Source organism: Orcinus orca, chromosome 15 (genome assembly GCF_937001465.1).
Source record: "Orcinus orca chromosome 15, mOrcOrc1.1, whole genome shotgun sequence".
NCBI lineage: Eukaryota > Metazoa > Chordata > Mammalia > Artiodactyla > Delphinidae > Orcinus > Orcinus orca.
The window spans coordinates 49,054,528-49,072,590 of NC_064573.1; the positions used below are offsets into that span (position 1 = coordinate 49,054,528).

General features: G+C 42.0%; 1 protein-coding gene across 2 annotated transcripts in view; it reads left to right on the forward strand.

The window, feature by feature from the left end:
• The first annotated feature begins 10,999 nt into the window (after positions 1-10,999).
• The window catches only part of OSBPL1A (oxysterol binding protein like 1A), a 213,516-nt gene continuing 206,452 nt past the window's right edge, over positions 11,000-18,063 (forward strand). Inside the window, exon 1 of one of the 2 annotated variants that reach the window (XM_033435290.2) lies at positions 11,000-11,090. The gene's annotated coding sequence lies outside the window, so the exon portion shown is untranslated. Of the gene's footprint in view, positions 11,186-18,063 lie in introns of both variants that reach the window. The other variant, XM_004273743.3, reaches the window with a different exon arrangement.

Genomic DNA, 18,063 nt, shown 5'->3' on the forward strand with positions numbered 1-18,063 from the left:
ACAGGCCTACTTGCTCCGCGGCATGTGGGATCTTCCCAGACCAGGGCTCGAACCCGTGTCCCCTGCATTAGCAGGCAGATTCTCAACCCCTGCGCCACCAGGGAAGCCCCTCTCTCTCTTTCTGTTTACACTCTCCTGCTGGTTCCTCTCATTCTGTGAACCCAGCTGGAAGCCAGAGTGCCAGAATGCTTAGCCTTCCTAGGGGCCAGCCTCCCAGGACACAGAGCACAGTAGGGGAGGGCAGAGAATGGATTGAAAAGGCAAATGGGTAGTCGAGAACAACACTCTGTGAAGCCTGCCTGAGAGAACAAAAACGGGAGGATGGAGTGATACAAACCACTTTCCAGGCTCTCCGTAAAACCTGCAGGATAATCCTCTACGCTCTCTCCTGCAGTGACCCTGGGGACCGTGCATTGACGATGGTGTGTTCATGTGGAAGGAACCCGGGTCTGAACGGCTACTCAGGGCAGAGCCTCCATCCTGACCACACTGCACTGTAACAGGAAGCCACTGAGGCTGCAGTGTTGTTTGTTCAGATGCAGATGGCGGGAGGGGGCTGTGGGGATGATTAATACTGATGACCGCCAGGCGTACCTCTTGGGTTTCTTCTCTCTACTGAGCTTCTGAGCACTTACTCTTTTTTGTAAGCATCTATAAAACATTTACAAGTGGACATTTTAGATGTCATCTTAAACTCAATTCACAGCCAAATTCAAAACCATCCCCAAACTACCTTGGTTTCATACATAATCTGCCCTTCCAACTTATTTATTCATTGAGTTGGTCACTTCAGAATATTTACTGAGTCTTGATCTATGCCACAATATGGACTACATATTAAAGATATAAAGAAGACACAGTTTCTGATTTCAAGAGGACCATAGTCTGATGAAGGTAGATATGTAAACAAGTGATTTATGAGAATGTTACATGTACCATGGTTACATGTCAGTTGTTTCCTCTTTTTTACATCTCACACAAGATGAGTCACAAGTATTGTATCTCACGTGCTTCTTTGGTAATAGCCACTTTCTCACAGTGCTATATTGGAATGATAACCAATTCCCCTTGCAGCCTTCACTCTCTCCTCACTCTAGTTCTGGTTCCATCCTTTTCTCATTCTAGTTCTAGTGTACTCCTTGCATACTATCTCTAGACTACTATTCCTCACATGCTACTTTGTTCAGGAATAGTGTAAAGTTTTATTTTTTCCTATTGCATCAAGTCTCAGTTCTGCTTGGCTTTCAAAGACCTTCAGGTCAGCCCTCCTAATGCAGCTATGTAATCCTATCCTCTAGGACTCTCCACTGTAACTGCCGACCCTGTCTATTGTTACTCCACCTTCCTTTCCATTCCCACTACTCACCTTAGTTCAGTCCTTCTCAGCTCCCCCTAGACTACTGCAGTAGCTTCTTAGCTCATTTTCCCGACTCCAGACATGTCCCTTTCCCACCCTGCTTCCTGCCCACAGAACTCTGTCATTGCAGGATCACTCTGATCATATCAGTCCTCTCTTCAAAAGCCTTTCCATCTTCCACAGTTCACATCTCAGTAAGTGGCATCTCTGTATACCAATTGCCTGTACCAGAAACTTGGGCGCCTTCTGTACTCTTCCTTGTGTCACACCCCTCTCATGCAGTCCGTCATCAGGTTCTTTCTGTTCTGTCATGTATGTCTCTTGAATCAGTCTCCTACTACTGTTCTCCATCCTCAAAGTCCTTGCCAAAGCTGAGACCCCTTGACTGGACTACTCAACAGCCTCCTAACCTGCCTCTGACTTCACTGGCTTTCAGCCCATTCTCCACCTCGCCACTAGACGTAGCTCTTTCTCTGATAGAGAGCTAATATTGTGACTCTCCTGCTTAAAACTCTTTGGGGTTTTAACTCCATGGCTTTGAGGATGAATCTCAAACTACTCTGTGACACATTGTAAAGGACCCTTCATGACGTGGCTCCTTGTATCTCTCCAGCCTCATTGCTTCATCCCAACTCTCTGTTCTGCACCTTCTCTTCTGGCTTTACTGAACTATATCCACGTCCCCTGGGAAGGCACACGATCAATTGCTCGCCTGCAGTTCTCACACGTTACTCGCTCTACCTGGGATGCTCTTTCCTCCCCCCTCCTACACGTTGTTTTGGACTCGGCTCCCTTGATGGCAGTTACCATGTCTTTCTTTTTCTTTACCTTGCAAGCACTCAGTACAGTGCCTGGCATTGGGTAGGCTCTCAATTCAGAGAAGCTAAATAGATTGTTCATGGTCATACAGCTGGTTAAGAGGCAGGGAGCTGGGATTCAATTCAGGTTTCTGATTCAAAATTTTATGCACCTGCCACTTTACTACATTGGATAAAATATTTTAGACATAAAGTCCAAGTTCATTCATTAATTCAGCAAATATGTATTGATTTCCTACTATGTGCCATTCACTGTGTTAGATAAAGGGGGTGAACTGCTGAACAAGGCATTCCCTGCCTTCAGTACACTTCCAGTCTGATGAAAGATACAGACAAGTAAAGACGCATTTGTGGCACAATGTGACAGATGTTATCATAGGAGTAAGTACAAGGTAAATTGGAAAGCCTAATGGGAGGGACGCATAGCCCAGTCGTAGGCGGTCAGGGAAGGCCTTTGGAGAGAAGTGATTTCTAAGCTCAGACTGCATATAGAATAAGCCTCGGCGAGATGAGGAAGCTGGGGAAGAGAGTTCAAGGCACAAAACAACAACGTGGGCAAAGGTCCTAAACCATCAGAGACCGTGTCAGTACGGGGAACTGAAAGTTGTTCACAACTGCTGAAGTGTAAAATACCACGGCGATAATGACGAGAGCCGAATCGGGACACTGATGCGAGGAGTTTAGACTACGTCCCGAAGCAAGGAAGAGGCAGAGTAGCATTCTAAGCAAGAGAATTAGTTGATCAGATTGAAATTTTGGAAACATCCTCTGACTACAGAGTGAAGAATAGATTAGGGCTGAGTGTGGGGCAAAAGGTAGGATGGGGAGAGTGAGGAATAGAGACTAGAGTGCTTGCCACTGAGAAAGAGAACAGAAGGAGGGCTGCCAGTTGGGGGAGGGGACAGGAGCAGCTGCCCTTTTAGTTGTAACTGAGTTTGATGAACTGGTGTGTGGTCAGGAGCTCAGGAGTGATGTTGGGACCCAAGTTACAGATTTGTGAGATGTGAGCATACGGAGGCTTAGGAAGCCATGGGGGCATGTGAGCTCACCCAAGGAGAGTGTGAAGAGAGGTAGAGTTTAGGGCAGAACTTGCAACATTCAAGGGAAGAGCATTCTCAGGAGGAGGGAAGGGGTCACTGGTGTCAAATATGGCCAAAGGTCAATTAAAGTTAGGACTTGTGGGCTTCCCTGGTGGCTCAATGGTTGAGAGTCCGCCTGCCGATGCAGGGGACACGGGTTTGTTCCCCGGTCTGGGAAGATCCCACATGCTGCAGAGTGGCTAGGGCCGTGAGCCATGGCGGCTGAGACTGCACGTCCGGAGCCTGTGCTCCGCAACGGGAGAGGCCACAACAGTGAGAGGCCCGCGTACCGCAAAAAAAAAAGTTAGGACTTGTAAGGGTTCATTGGATTTTGAAATATGGAGGCCTTTGGTGTCCACAGGGAGCAGGTTCAGTGGAGTAGTGGGAGCAGAAACTGAGTACAGAGAGCAGAGGAGATGGAGAGCCAGCGGAGACCATGCTTTCAAGCAGTTTAACTCTGAAGGAGGAGGGAGACGGTACCGCTCTCTGGCAGGAGGGTTTTTAAAAGATGGCAGCGATTAGAGAACCCTTGCGGAATGGGTACATCGTGAGAGCACTGGAAGATCTAGAAGAGGTTGATGGAGTGAGGTTGCCGAGGAGGAGGGATTGGCAACACGGCACGGGAGGGCTCTGCCCTTAGACGGGAGGGGTACCTCTTGCATTTTAACAGAAGAGGAAAAGTAAGAAGGGTGCAGGTAAGCCTGCTGGTTAGGTGGTCAGAAGTTTGCGGGGTTCTCAACTAATGGTTTTTGTGTCCTTGGTAAAGTAGGAGGCAAAGTCATCTGCTGAGGGTGTTCCAGGGAGTTGGTGGGGTGAGGAATTTGAAGAGAAAGTGCGGTGAAGAGCAGGAAACAGCTCAGTCCTGGCCCCTCATCTTCTTGCTCTGTTCTTCTTTCTCCCTAGGCCATCTCCTGCAATGCTCATGGCTTCACGTCCCCTCCACACGGATGGTCGCAAATGTAGCTCTCTAGTCCAGACCTCACCTCTGAGCTCTCAACCCTCTTTCACCTCCGCTTGTCTCTCTCAAAGCCTCCTTCCACTACCTGCCCCTGCAGCTTCCGCTCAGGACAGAGGGTTGTTGGGCAGTGCTGAGAATCCAGTCAGTGTTTAGTTTCATGAATTTGCAGTGTGGTCTACACCGTGTAAGGCCCTGTGCTAGCTTTATGTCACCCACCTCCTCTTAGCCAGTTTTGCTCACGTCTCATCTGCTTAACACGTCGTTTCCCCAACCATTTCCACACTGTCAAATCCTATCCATCTTAATGGCTTAACTTTAAAAGCCATCTTTCCTGTAAAGTATTCACTGATAGCCCCAGCTCGAAAACAAAACTTTCTTCCTCTTATTCCTCCTTTGTCTGAATTTTACTTATGGTTCTTACTGTTTTCTATCTCTTAATATACCTGCTGATGTACACGTCTTACATTGCCTCATCTGCATTTACTAAGTTCTTAAATTCCTGAAGGCAAGGCTGTTACCAGAGTCATCTTTTTTTCTCTCAGCCTAAAACAGTGCCTTGCACATGTATCCACTCACAAAATCATGTCAATTACTAAGTTATTATGTATTTACTTACTAAGGAAGACATGGATGGATGACAGATTCTCTCTGCTCTGGTAAGTCCTTACACGTCATCCAATCTTCTTTCTGTTGGTAATCCTGCAATGTTATGGATATTTGTGGGTGATTCATAAATCTCTAGCCCTGAACTCTTGCCCCCAATATACTCTCACGTCTTCAATTTCTTGCTGCATCTCTCAAGCTTACTATGTTGAAGGTACTCATTTCCCATTTCCTGGTGTCTCCGATCTAAAGCTGAGGCTACGCGTAAATGCCAGCACTTCTGTACATCTTCTCTATTCTAGTCCTCGCTGATCTCATCTTCCCAAATCTTTTAGAATTTATTTTATTTGTCAGTTTTAGGTGTTATTATGGCTTTTCTTTCTTGTTAATTTTTCACTGTATAATTTGCCTCCAGAATTATATTATAAATTTAATGAGGCCAAGAATTTGTATATAAGTGTAATTACTTCTTTTTTTTTTGCTGCATTACCTTCCTCCTTTCACCAATCTCTTTTCTCTCCAATTCTCTATCACTTGAGAAAAAATTAGCCACCACCAGAGGGCAGTGGAGAGGTCAAGATAATAAGGATGGAAAAAAGGCAAAGTTTAGTTTAGCAAAGTTGATAGACTAGGACTAAGATTTCTCTACACTCTTTAGCTTTATAGAAGCAGATGTGATTTGCTTAATCCTGGGTGCTAAAGTTTAAGAGATAAAAGTACAAACTGTGTCAATGCCTCGGCCAGCTGGAGCATGAGCACAGGTTGGAGCATCTGGGAATGTAAGCCCGGGAAAGAAAAATCAGGGCAGCTCACACTAGTTTTCTTTAACTTTTTAGAAGAATGGTCTGTGAAAGGCTAATTCAGTTTGTTCTGTTCAGCTTTATATTGGCTAACAGGTGAGAGCTGTGTGGAGCTAGCATTTGCCTCTGTAAGAGGAACTTCTAACAGTAATAATGCAGTCAGGGGAAGTGGTTGAGCTACACTGTGAGGCAGTTATCTGCCGGTTCCAGGAGGTTCTCGGGCTGGGCAAATACCCCTTCAGAATGTGGTTGAGGACAATCTGGCTTTAGGTGTGAAGTTGGGCTTGATGGTTTCTGCTGACTCTTCCAGATCTAAGATCCAGGAGTCTGGAATCCATACTTCCAATGCAGGCCTCAGACTGGCCCGTCAAATCCCATCTCTTCAATCTCTGTGACTTCAGTAAGTGGATTAATGTCACATGCTATGGTAACTCACAGAGAGAGTGGGGCCCTTGAGCTGGCTGTATCAGGTGTTGACAGGTGGTTACTCAGGAATGGGCAGTGTAGGTTAGGGGGAATCTGGAAAAGAGATGTGTTGTAGAAGTTTCCCAAGAGCAAAGAGCTGTAGAGACCTTAAAGGGAGGGGTAGCTGTTGAAAAGAAAGGCGGTATTGACAGGGTTGTTTGTTAGAGATTTGAAGAACGAGAGAGCTGAGAGCAAGAAAGGGGTCGTCATGGTGTGAGTCTCTCTCTGGGTCAAGGAACAGAGAAACACTCAGGTTAACATCAAAGCGATGTTACATCAGGCTACATCACTTTGTTTGCAGTACAAAGTGTAGGAATGTATTGCAACAATGTAGATAGATGAAAGCAGAAACATCTGTGCTACTCTGACAGGTGGTTGAAGATATAGCTGCAGCCAGCAGTTAGTGCCTTCTCAGCCAGGAGCCTCACCCTTTGCTCCCTACACTAGTGTTTCCACACTCCACGTCTCATTCTCTCTGCTCTTGCTTCAGCTATTCCCAATCACTTCTTTTCTGCTCTCCTTGCCAGCCCATGGTTTCCACTTTCTCTCTGCCTTCACTTCCCTCTCTATGTTTTTCTGCGTCTACCCTGGCTAAACACTGTACTTCGTATTCTTCACAGGCAAATGGACCCAGAGAGAATCTAGATGGTTTAATAGTACCCAGGAGAGATCTTTTCTTTGGGCAGAGCATATCTACGGGCCTTTGGTAAGCCTGATAAAAACGTTCCGTTCGGTTAGGTCCCAGCCCTGCGCCTTCCACTGAGCCAAGAATCATAGGCTGCGTAAGGAAGCCCTCACTAGGGGACTATGGGCAAGGCAGACCTCCTGAGGCTTCCAAGAAGGGGTAGTGTAATTGTCAGGCACATTGCTTGACCAGACAGTTATGGATGGAAAAGCAGGGGTATATTCATGATGAATAGAGCAAAGGGCTAAAGATGGAGTTGGAAATATTGCCCAAGGAGCCCGTGCCTTACGAGAAAAGCTATAAAGGGAAGGGTTTGATTGAAAAACAAAAAAGAGAATATAATGGGCATTTTTGTGATTGTGGCTGCCCATAATCCATTGCTCTTTCTTCTGGTAATAGCACTGGACTTGGCTAGAGTGTGTGTGCTTGCGTGTGTCAGTGGGGAACTACCTCTCCTGTGGAAGGCAAGTCCCCTACATACAAACCTTCAAGCTGCGAACTTTCAAAGATGCGAACGTGCATTCCATCAATATCAGGCGTGACTGAAATTGCAGCTTGCACTCCATCTCCTATTGCTGACCATCCTTCAGCTCTACCATCTCCCACCTCCTCTCCCTCCTCCACTCAGTAACTCTTCTTGCCTGTTCACTTGATGCCAGCCCCTGTATGCCAGCTGTTGTACTGTACTACCATACTTTTCAAGGTACTGTAGTATATGATTAAAAATGTTTATCTTTGTGTTTGTTTTCTGTGTATTATTTGTGTGAAAAGTATTATAAGCCCATCACAGTACAGTACTATATAGCTGATTGTGTTAGTTGGGTACTTAGGCTAACTTTGTTGGACTTAGGAATAAATTGGACTTATGAACGTGCTCTCAGAATGGAACTCGTTCGTATGTAGGGGACTTACTGTAGTGTTGTGGGATTGTCAGCCAAGGCACCCTGCCCTGTACACCAAAAGGTGTCTGTTTCTCTGTGTGTCTCTCTCTCAATTTTGCCTCTTCTGAAGGGGGAAGACAAAAGGATAGGAAAACAAAAATAAATGGAAATTATTCTTTGCCAGTGGTAGCAACCTGGAAAACTTGTAGACTAGTTCCCCCTACCCAGATCCCTGGAAGTGCCCTAGTCCTGTCCTTGCTGGGCCAGATTTTCAGATGTTTTTTGATACTGTGCAATATATTCCCTGTTTGCTTAAGTTAGCCAGTGTCACCGCTTGTTGCTAGCAATCAAGGAACTACAGATAGAGGGGACCATCCTAAACTTTTTGTGTGGGGACCTAGCAAAATCAATCATTAGTGGAAGGCAGTTGCTTAGACATCTGTGTGTCACACATCTGGGAAAAGGACAGGCACAGAATTAAGTCTAGATAAAAATAATTTAGTATCTGAAAATATACCAACTCATTTCAGTTATTAAATCTGTGTATGGCACAAATGACAAAAAAAATTTAGACAGCTTTTAAGAGATAAAAAACAATGACATCATAGCCTTGATGGTCTTGGGTTAATAATAACTACAAAGCACTTAATATGTAGGTTTAGGGGATGGTTAATTTCCAACTCAACAAATTATTTGGATTTGCCCGATGACATCTGACCTACTTTTCAGCATTCTAGGCAATATTTACCCAAAGCCCTCCCCAAAGTCTCAGTTCATAAAATCCTCCTTTTAATAAGACTTTAGTGCGCTCCTGCAGCACTTCAAAGTCACACTGGCACCGGGGGGAGTGTTTTTAAAACATGCAGTGCATGAAGTGCATTCTGGGGTGTTTCAGGCTTAAGACAAAACCTGCAGGGACACAAACATTGGGTACTGTAATCTGGAGGGAATCCTACTCTGGAGGGAATTACTGGGATGTGGGATGGGCAGTAGTAGTTGTGGCCTCCTAAGTTTCCCGAAACAAGTGAACAAAAGAATCCTAGGTGGGCTTCCCTGGTGGCGCAGTGATTGAGAATCCGCCTGCCGATGCAGGGGACACGGGTTCGTGCCCCGGTCCGGGAAAATCCCACATGCCGTGGAGCGGCTGGGCACGTGAGCCATGGCCGCTGAGCCTGCGCATCCCGAGCCTGTGCTCCGCAACGGGAGAGGCCACAACAGTGAGAGGCCCACGTACCGCAGAAAAAAAAAAAAAAAAAAGAATCCTAGGTGGATCCAGGCAATGGGTAATTCTGTTGAAGCATATTGTGATCTGAAGTTGGTTAACTTTTCAGCTGGGTCAGGCAGGCCCGGGAATGGCAGGGCAAAGGGTTAGTTACTCCCAAATCCCTTTTCTATTCATCCAGACCTACCAGTTCTATTCCTACTTACATGCATTGTAGGTAAGAGTGACGTAGTAACTTTAACATGCTCCATCTGCAAAGTTAAAATATCTACCTCCTCACAAGCTCAGAAAACAGTTTGGAGAAAATAGTTATTGTTTCCAGATGTTCTGTGTCTGCCACACATTTCTCAAAATAGAATATGACACAACTGGGGGCAATATAGTAATTGCTTTCTTGTTCTAGAACAGCACTATCCATTATGGTAGCTGCTAGCCACATGTGGCTATTTAAATTAAAATTAAGTAAAATTAAAAATTCAAATCTTTAATCACACTAGCCAAATTTCAAGAGCTCAGTAGGCATATGTGGCCGGTGGCTACTGTATTGGACAAGATAGAATTATGGAACATATCCATCATTGCAGAAAGTCCATTGGATAGTACTGTTCTACAATAAGAATTGTTGTGTTTTTATCTGTACTAGTCAGAAATAAAAATGCCAAAGAGATAACTTTTCCTAAAGATTGTTTATATAAATATCAAAGATATTTCTGTAAAAATATGTACAATGAGTGATCTTACCAAGATCAGAACTTCTTTTATTGGTAGTCATGATGATTACCTCCTGTTACTCTCATCCTCTTATTGGCTAGGATGTGTTTTCATTTACAAACTCAAGAAGAGAGTAAAGTGAATTGAAAAAAATGAGAGTAGTGAATTTAGGCAATTAAATCATGTTAGTGAGAATAAAGGCTTTTGTGGAATCATGTGGAAAATTATTTTGGTAGTCAATTTTTATTTTGGCAGTCAATTTTTATTTTGGCTGTGAAGATAATTCAGTATCCTTAGAAAATAAGCTCTGAGGTTTCTTCTTTGTGAGGCAAATATGACTGCCTTAGTTACCACACAATTTACAGTCGAAGTATTGTGCTCTTAAAGTGCCCTTTTTTTCTTAATAAAAGATGATGCTAAGCTGGGATATATAAGCAAGGCTGCTTGTGTTCTCCAAAGACATTCTAAGAGATCTGCCACATCATGTATCACACGTAGTGCATCACCAACTGGCCTGTAATAGGTTCTCAATACATGTTTCTAGACTTGACTGCAAATCTACAGTCCCTTAAAAATGATACCTAAAAAAAAAGAAAAATGATACCTATTAATTTTCATTACAAAAGAACATGTTCATTAAATACATTGGAAAATACAAGAAAGTTGAAAATTTTTCCCTATGCTCATAATTTCCTTTGTCTTTTTCAGCTATGCATTTTTTAAAAGGGTGTAATTACACTAGAGTTTGAACCTTCACATTATAGGCTATGTGTTAACTGCTCTGGCTAGACCTGGTGCAAGTCTGAAGAGGTGGACTCTTTATGAAAGATATTTGATGGAGGGAGGAAGTGAAGGAAAATTTGTAAAACCTTCTCTCTTTAAGCATACCTCACTCATATACATCTTAACATGCTTACACCTGTTAGCATTTAGAGACCATTCTTTGACATGTGAAAAGAGAAAGAGGTGCAGCTAATTTACACTGCCTGTTAAGTTCCCACGGGTAAAGTAGTAACCAAAACAGAAAAGAAAAAATCTGGGCAGCTGGGTGATGTATTGGCTTAATAACAAATTTCCAGAGCAGTAACCCAGTATTTACATTTGCTTTGGCTTGCGGGGGCGCGGCTTCGAAGTAGGGTCCATCCATCTTTCGGGTCGGGGCGTGGTGGGAGGAGGGCGAAGGCTCTGCCCTTCCTGGCTGCGGTTGGCAAAGCCTGGAACCATCCTAGGTAGTCTGGGCGGGACTGGGGCGTGCTAAGGGCGGGACGTCCCAGGCCGGGGGCGGGGCCGGGTGCCGAGCGCGCCCCTAGGCCCGCGCGCCGGTCACGTGCCGCACTGGTCTGCCGTAAATAATCCGGGCGCGCGCGCGCTCGTGGGGCCGGCCGCGCGGAGGGGCGGCGCCACTTCGCGGAGTGGTGCTTGGCGTCCTTGCGCTCCACCCGGTTCCCAGCGCAGGGATCCCCGAGACCGACGTTCCGTGGGGCCGCGAGTCTTCCGGAGGTGCGAGCCAGGTGATGGCCGCTTCCTGGGCGTGAGGCGGGCAGACGGGGAGCCTGCGGTTGTGGTCCCCACCCCGGGAGCTCTGGGAGCCGGGGTGACAGCGTAGGTCAGTTTCCTAGGCCGGTTCCCCTGCGAACGGTCTCCCCCCTTGCCTGGTGGTGGGGGAGGTCTGTCCGCGCGTGGTGGGGGGCGAGGCCGCGTCTCCCGCGCGTCTCCGAGGATGGTCAGGGTCGTGGCCTGGAGATGCCGGGCTCTGAGCCAGAGCTAGGCTTCCACGAAGTCCCTGGCTGCTCCAACTCTGCGAGGAAGTTAGTTGTACAAGCAGCAGGATGCTGGCATTTGTTGCATTTCCACTTTGGGTGCTAGGACTTTGTCCTGGTGCCACATGCATTCCCTACTAAGTCATTAGCTGCTTGCTTTCTCGGTACTTAGATGCGTGCATTCCAACTTTTAGTTTCCTACTGGCGTGAAGAGGATTGATTCACAGTGGAAGTCACGAGCTGTTCACGTGAGCATTCTCACAGTGTACCTCGTGCTCCATTCTACTAGCATGAAAGACTATCAGAGGAATTCAGAAACAGTGTGAAAGATGGCAGCAGCACAAGAGAAACAAGGATTCAGTTACCCGGGGGCCCTGCTGATTGGCAGGAGGCGTTGAAAAGGGTTATCCTGATGTAGTTAATATTGGTTTTCAATTGTGAAAGTCTTTGCTTTATGCAGATTGTATTGTGAAGTTGAACTGTTGGCAGACTATGTTAACTTAAACTAGACTGTTTGAATGTTGCAAATTTAGCGATTAGGCTTTTGTGGATAGCTGATAACATAATGAAATCAGCTTTAAAATCAGTGATGTGTTTTCCTTGAAAATCTCAGCCGTTGTATTGTAATTGATGCATCTGGATACACCTCTTGACTCAGAATTTGGAAAATACTTTGATTTGTTTTGATGGCTTAGCAATGTTCGTGGTCTGACTCGGAGGCAACGAATTTTTTGCAGCCGGTGTGCCTAGGTGTATTTTCTGAATTCCGCAGCTGAAATTTTAAAGGTCTCTGTATTAATTACAGAATAGTTATAAAATTCAACCTTTTTTCATCCCCAGGTTCTAAACTAAGGGCTCTATCTAACAATCTATGGGGAGGGGTGGGGGAGAGGAGAAAACTGTCAGTAACGTACCTTTTAAAATTTATCTTTTTCTTTTCTCTCAGGCCGAGCAACTCTCCCAGCATTGAGCAACTGATGTGCAAAATAGGAGTTAACTGCTGAAAGTTGAGTAGATTTATCTGGAGCAGTTGTTGTGTATCATTGTAGGGTTTTGCCAGGGTCTGTTTATCAGATGACACTTGGTAAATATCTCGTTGTTCATCAGCAGGAATTTGGAGGGGGGGACTGGCTAATCCTTGTCTCTGGAGGCTGCTCAGCCTTGCAGGTATTATTTGCCCAGCACTTAACACCTGTAATTCAGAGCAGCTAGATGTTATTTCTGTGAAAATTGCTTTCCCACTCTTCCCCCAAAGCAAAGGGAAATGATACTTGTTTAGAACCAGCAACTAGGTAGAAAAATACAGCCAATTCCTTTTGTGTGATAACGTGGTGCAGTGTCTATTTAACAAATTTTTTCTTCACGTGGCTTTATTTTACTTAGACATATCTATCATTATAATACCTCAAACTTGACACTTTGACCGTTTCCTACCTCTTGCTATTGCTAGGAGCTGAGCTTTTGTACATTATGTGTATTCACTGAGAAAAGTAGTCAACAGAAAGTGGAAATCAGCCTAACTCATAACATATGGAGGATAGAGCAAGCACATGTAAGAAATTTGAAGTGGTTAAGCCAAGTCTGGTGGTAATTAGAACTTTATTGATTTGTAAATTCTTTCCAGTGCCTAGGAAGAGGGCAGGTGTTAGCAGTATAGCCACCAGCTGATACCAATCTCACCAGGATTCGTTAATGACGTGTCAGAAAAGATTCTTGCATTCTGTACAGAATATATTGATGATCATAATGTCATACAAGTATCTTACAGGATGTTCTTGATCCCTAGAAATGTTGGATTTTTTCCTCTTACCTGACCTTATCCACTAATAAGGTGGGCAAGTATAAGAAATACTTTTTAATGCCTAAAGTAAGAGGATATACTAGGTCACTAACTTTTTCTGAGTTGTATTCATCAGCCAGCAAATAGGAAATTACTGTACTATACAGTGAAAGTGGTCTTTAACTGTACAGTTTCCTATCATGTGACAGTGGAAAGTAACCACGTTTTTACTTTGTTGTTTAAAGTTTTCCTTTAAAGAGAAACTTCTGGCCGTATGGTGGATAACTGGTCAGTATTATTACACATTTCATTAAGCTTGGAAGATAATTTTCAAATGTGAAATAAAATGGGAAACATTTAAATACATTTTATGTAAAATTTAAGGAATTTTTTCCTTGGAAGGTAACAGTTGATCAGCCTCCTGGTTGGTATTATTATCTAAAACTGTATTTATCTTATTTGTGGACTTCTCTGCCGTTTGCTTCTATGGGCCAAACCTGTTTTGAAACAATAGGTAATAGTTTTTATTAACTATTTATTAACAGTAGAATCTACAAAGTTCAAATTGAAATCAGGGCTGCGTCTGAGGGTTAGTTCTTGTTTGTGAAGCAGATAAAATGTATAGCAACCTAAGGTTTAAACAATTTCATAAAGCAAGGCCATGAAGCTTATTTCATTTTCAACAGTTTTGTTAAACATTTACATTTTCGACTGAATAAAGGTAAAATAATAAATAAATAGGCAGCAAGTAGGCTTGTTCTTTTCTTATACCTTTATGGCATCCAAGTCAGTGTGGGTACGTAGTGAATAAGAGACAGTAATGTAAATAAGTCGAATATAAAGTAAATAATTTGGTATAGGCATTTTACATTGATTTCAATGACTTACAAACCCTAGTAAGACATATTACAATTATAGCCAGGTGTCTATCGTTTCTCCTGCAAAAGAGTTGATGTCATTTATCAGGACACAGGGTCCTGTTGAAGTTAGAGAAAAAGTTTCACTGAATTAAAAATTAAGTGATTTTTAATTTAATTTCATAGTTTTAAAAAAGGCAAGTGCTTCCTAAAATAGACTTTAAAATTTGCTGTCATTTTCCTTAAATGGCCATATTTTGGATGTCTCATTTCAATCAGTAAATCTTCTTAAAATGAGGGGATTAAGCTATAATTCAGATTCAGCTTCCTCAGTGCTCATACAGAAACAATAACTAGGATCAGAGACCTTTAATTTTAGAGGCTGAATTGAGTTTTATAAATATACAGCATTAATAATATTTCATCCCTCGATACGAAGTTGTAGATTCTGGTTGTGGCTATTAAAGCCTTACCCTTGGCAATCAACTTTATCTTTGTGCTTTTCAGTTTCTTCATCTCTAAAATCAGTCTTAGCTTAAATGTGAATCCATCTACCAAAGCTAAATTTCTAAACCAAGAAAAAAACGCATTTAATTATTTGTGTTATCACAAATGTCATAGTTCTGTATATACATATATATTTATATTTATATATATTTATATTTATATAAATATTTAATAAATATTTATATTTATATATATAAATATATAAATAAATATATTTATATAAATATATATATATTTATATATATTTATATATATATCTATATATACATACATATATGCCTATGTACAGATAGGTATATACACACACACATACATACACTGAGGAATATATGATCACATAAAAAAACTTAATGATTGCTTGCTAGGAACTAATAAGATTGAGAGCAAAACTCTATTTCTATCGCCATGTTTTAACATAGTCACTTTAATTTTTTAATATTTTCCTTATATTAAAAATACAATATTGGCAGGAAAAATATTGGAAGAAGACAGCGCCATTAAGCAGCTAACTAGTGTACTTCGGAATGTAGTGCTGAGCACACTAGAGGTTTTTTTGTTTTAAAGACTAGTTTGTAAAATATATGTATTCATAAATACTTAATTTTTCTCACTATTCAAATCCCTAGTATACAGTATATTTCAAATATTATTTTAATAATGTATTAGCAAGCATAAAATCAGTATCTGAGAATTTTAAAAATCATCACAACATACAGTCATAACAAGTTTTGAATAATTAGCTTCCTTTGGCTCTGTTAATAGTACAAAAGCTGTTTCTCAATTGTTAGAGCCAAATTTCAGATACTTCCTCTTTTTTTTTTTTTTTTTTTTTTAATTTTTGGGCCGAACTGCGCGGCATGTGGAATCTTAGTTCCCTGACCAGGGATTGAACCCATGCTCCTTGCAGTGGAGGTGTGAAGTCTTAACGACTGAACCCCCTCATTTTTAAAAAAAATTGTGGTAAAATACATATAACATATGTTTTTAACCATTTTTAAGTATACTGTGCAGTAGCCATCACCACTATCCATCTCTAGAACTTTCTCATCATCCCAAACTGAAACTCTGTCTATTAAGCACTAACTCCCCATTTTCTCCTCTCCCAGCTTTTAATAACCACCATTCTACTTTTTGGTTGCGTGAACTTGTCTACTCCAAGTATCTTATATTAGTGGAGTCATGTATTTGTCCTTTTGTGTCTGGCTTATTTCACTTAGCATGATGTGTTCAGGGTTCATGATTGTTGGGTCACGTTTCAGAATTTCATTCCTTTTTAAGGCTGAATAATAGTCCGTTGTATGTATATACATTTTGCTCATCCATTCATCTACCAGTGGACACTTGGGCTGCTTCCACCTCTTGGCTCTTGTGAAGAATGCTCCTGTGATCATGAATGTGCAGATATCTCTTTCAGCAGTTCCTTCTTTAAATTCTTTTGGGTATATACTCGGAAGTGGAATTGCTGGATCATATGGTAATTCTGTGTTTAAGTTTTTGAGGATTCACCATACTTTCCTGATGTTTTATAATGTCCAGTTAAATATTGCTGTATGTATGATCGAATAAAGTTAGCCTGGAGGTCTTTGAATTTTAACTCTTCAAACATCTTTAAGAACTCTGTTAAAGGACACATCATTTAATATTCTGAGTGTCTGGTACTCGGGAATTAGCTCTGATTGTTGAACTTCACTGTCTTTGATTTCTCTAGGAATTTTCTACTTTGATTCTGTAGAAATAGTAAAGAAAAGTAGCAGTTCAACTTGTAAAATAGTAGACCTCTGACGGAATTGAATGTTGATTGCCCTTTAAGCTACAAGTTTCAGGGTCTCTGCCAAGATTTCAGAGTTGTTAGGGCCACAGAATTTATCCACTAGTGAATGGGGATTTAGTGGCATGGATTATCAAGTATGGGGACCAGTTTAATTAGGTAATATACAGTGTTTACACAACAACAAAACAGAAATTCACTTTCCACAAAATAATTTAGAATTAGAAGCTTGGCTTCCCCAGTGGACCTTGGAGGAGAGGAAACATAAGGCAAAACATAAAGTCTCTAGTCTCCTAGTTTTTGAAGCTCAAAATGTTTTTGACTAGTTATTTCCTCGAAAACATTCTCTTGGCCATTAAAATCATTCATTAATCTTAAAAACAGAGTTTGGAATTGCGTGAATGTGAAAAGAGTGGCTGAAAACATCCACAAAGAGATACTGAAAAATACTATATGTGCTGATAGGATGTGGCTCAAATCTAGTCTCATAAGATACATTAAGGGATTACTTGTCTTTCTTTTGGCTTAAACATCAGAGGCAGTGCCTTTTGACATAAGCTCTCATGAGTCCAAAGAAAGTTTTTTAATATCTGTTCAATATTTGAATTCTTTGATTTTTGTATTTTTTCTAAAGTTAACTGTTAACCACAAATTATTTATAAATTAAAGATGTATCAAATTAAAGAAGCAGTGATAATCCTCAGTAATCCTGGAGTGTATATTTTAAAAAGGTATGATTTTTGGTATGATCTTAATTCATTTCCTGTGGCATATAAGGAAAAAAAACTTCATTTTTTGATCACTGGATAAAGGTGTACCACTTACAATGAACATGTTACTCTTAGACCTTCCTGTCGGTATTGCTTTGTTCTTTTTTTAACATCTTTATTGGGGTATAATTGCTTTACAATGGTGTGTTATATTGCTTTGTTCTTGAAAAACTAATTCCGCGTTCATCCATCTGTCCACTTAATTAATATTTGGTTGCCTGCTCTGTTCTAGGCACCTTGCTGGGTACTAGGGATATAGTGGGGACACATAAGAAATGTGGGACCCTTTTTCTCGTTAAGTTTACAGTGTAGTGTAGGGAGAGCCAAAGAAATGACCATATGTGCACCTACAGACTGACATTTGTGGCAAAAATAAGGTGCTGTGAAGGTTTTATAAAGGGGATCTAGTGGAGGTTGGGAGTGGAGATGGCAAGTCAGACCTCTTGAGAAATGTGGATAGTAATTTTTTTGTGCAGTTGACTTCTGTATAACATAAGTTACTGGGAATTCCCTGGTGGTCCAGTGGTTAGGACTCTGCGCTTTCACTTCCGTGGCCCCGGTTCAGTCCCTCGTCAGGGAACTAAGATCCTGCAAGCTGCGTAGCATGGCCAAAAAAAAAAAATGTGTGTGTGTATACATATATATATATAAAACATATATATAAATATAAACACATAAATATATATGTTAAAAATACATAATAACATAAAACATAACTTATCCTAATGTAAGGCCTGCTTTTATTCATTAGTGTGTCACCAAAGTTTAGAACAATGCCTGGACCGTGGTCAGCGCTCATTTAAGGGTTTTTTTTTTTTTAATTTTACTTTATTTTTTGTTTTTGCGGTACGCGGGCCTTTCACTGTTGTGGCCTCTCCCGTTGCGGAGCGCAGGCTCCAGACGCGCAGGCTCAGCAGCCATGGCTCACGTGCCCAGCCGCTCTGTGGCATGTGGGATCTTCCCGGACCCGGACATGAACCCGTGTCCCCTGCATCGCGGACTCTCAACCACTGTGCTACCAGGGAAGCCCTAAGGGTTTATT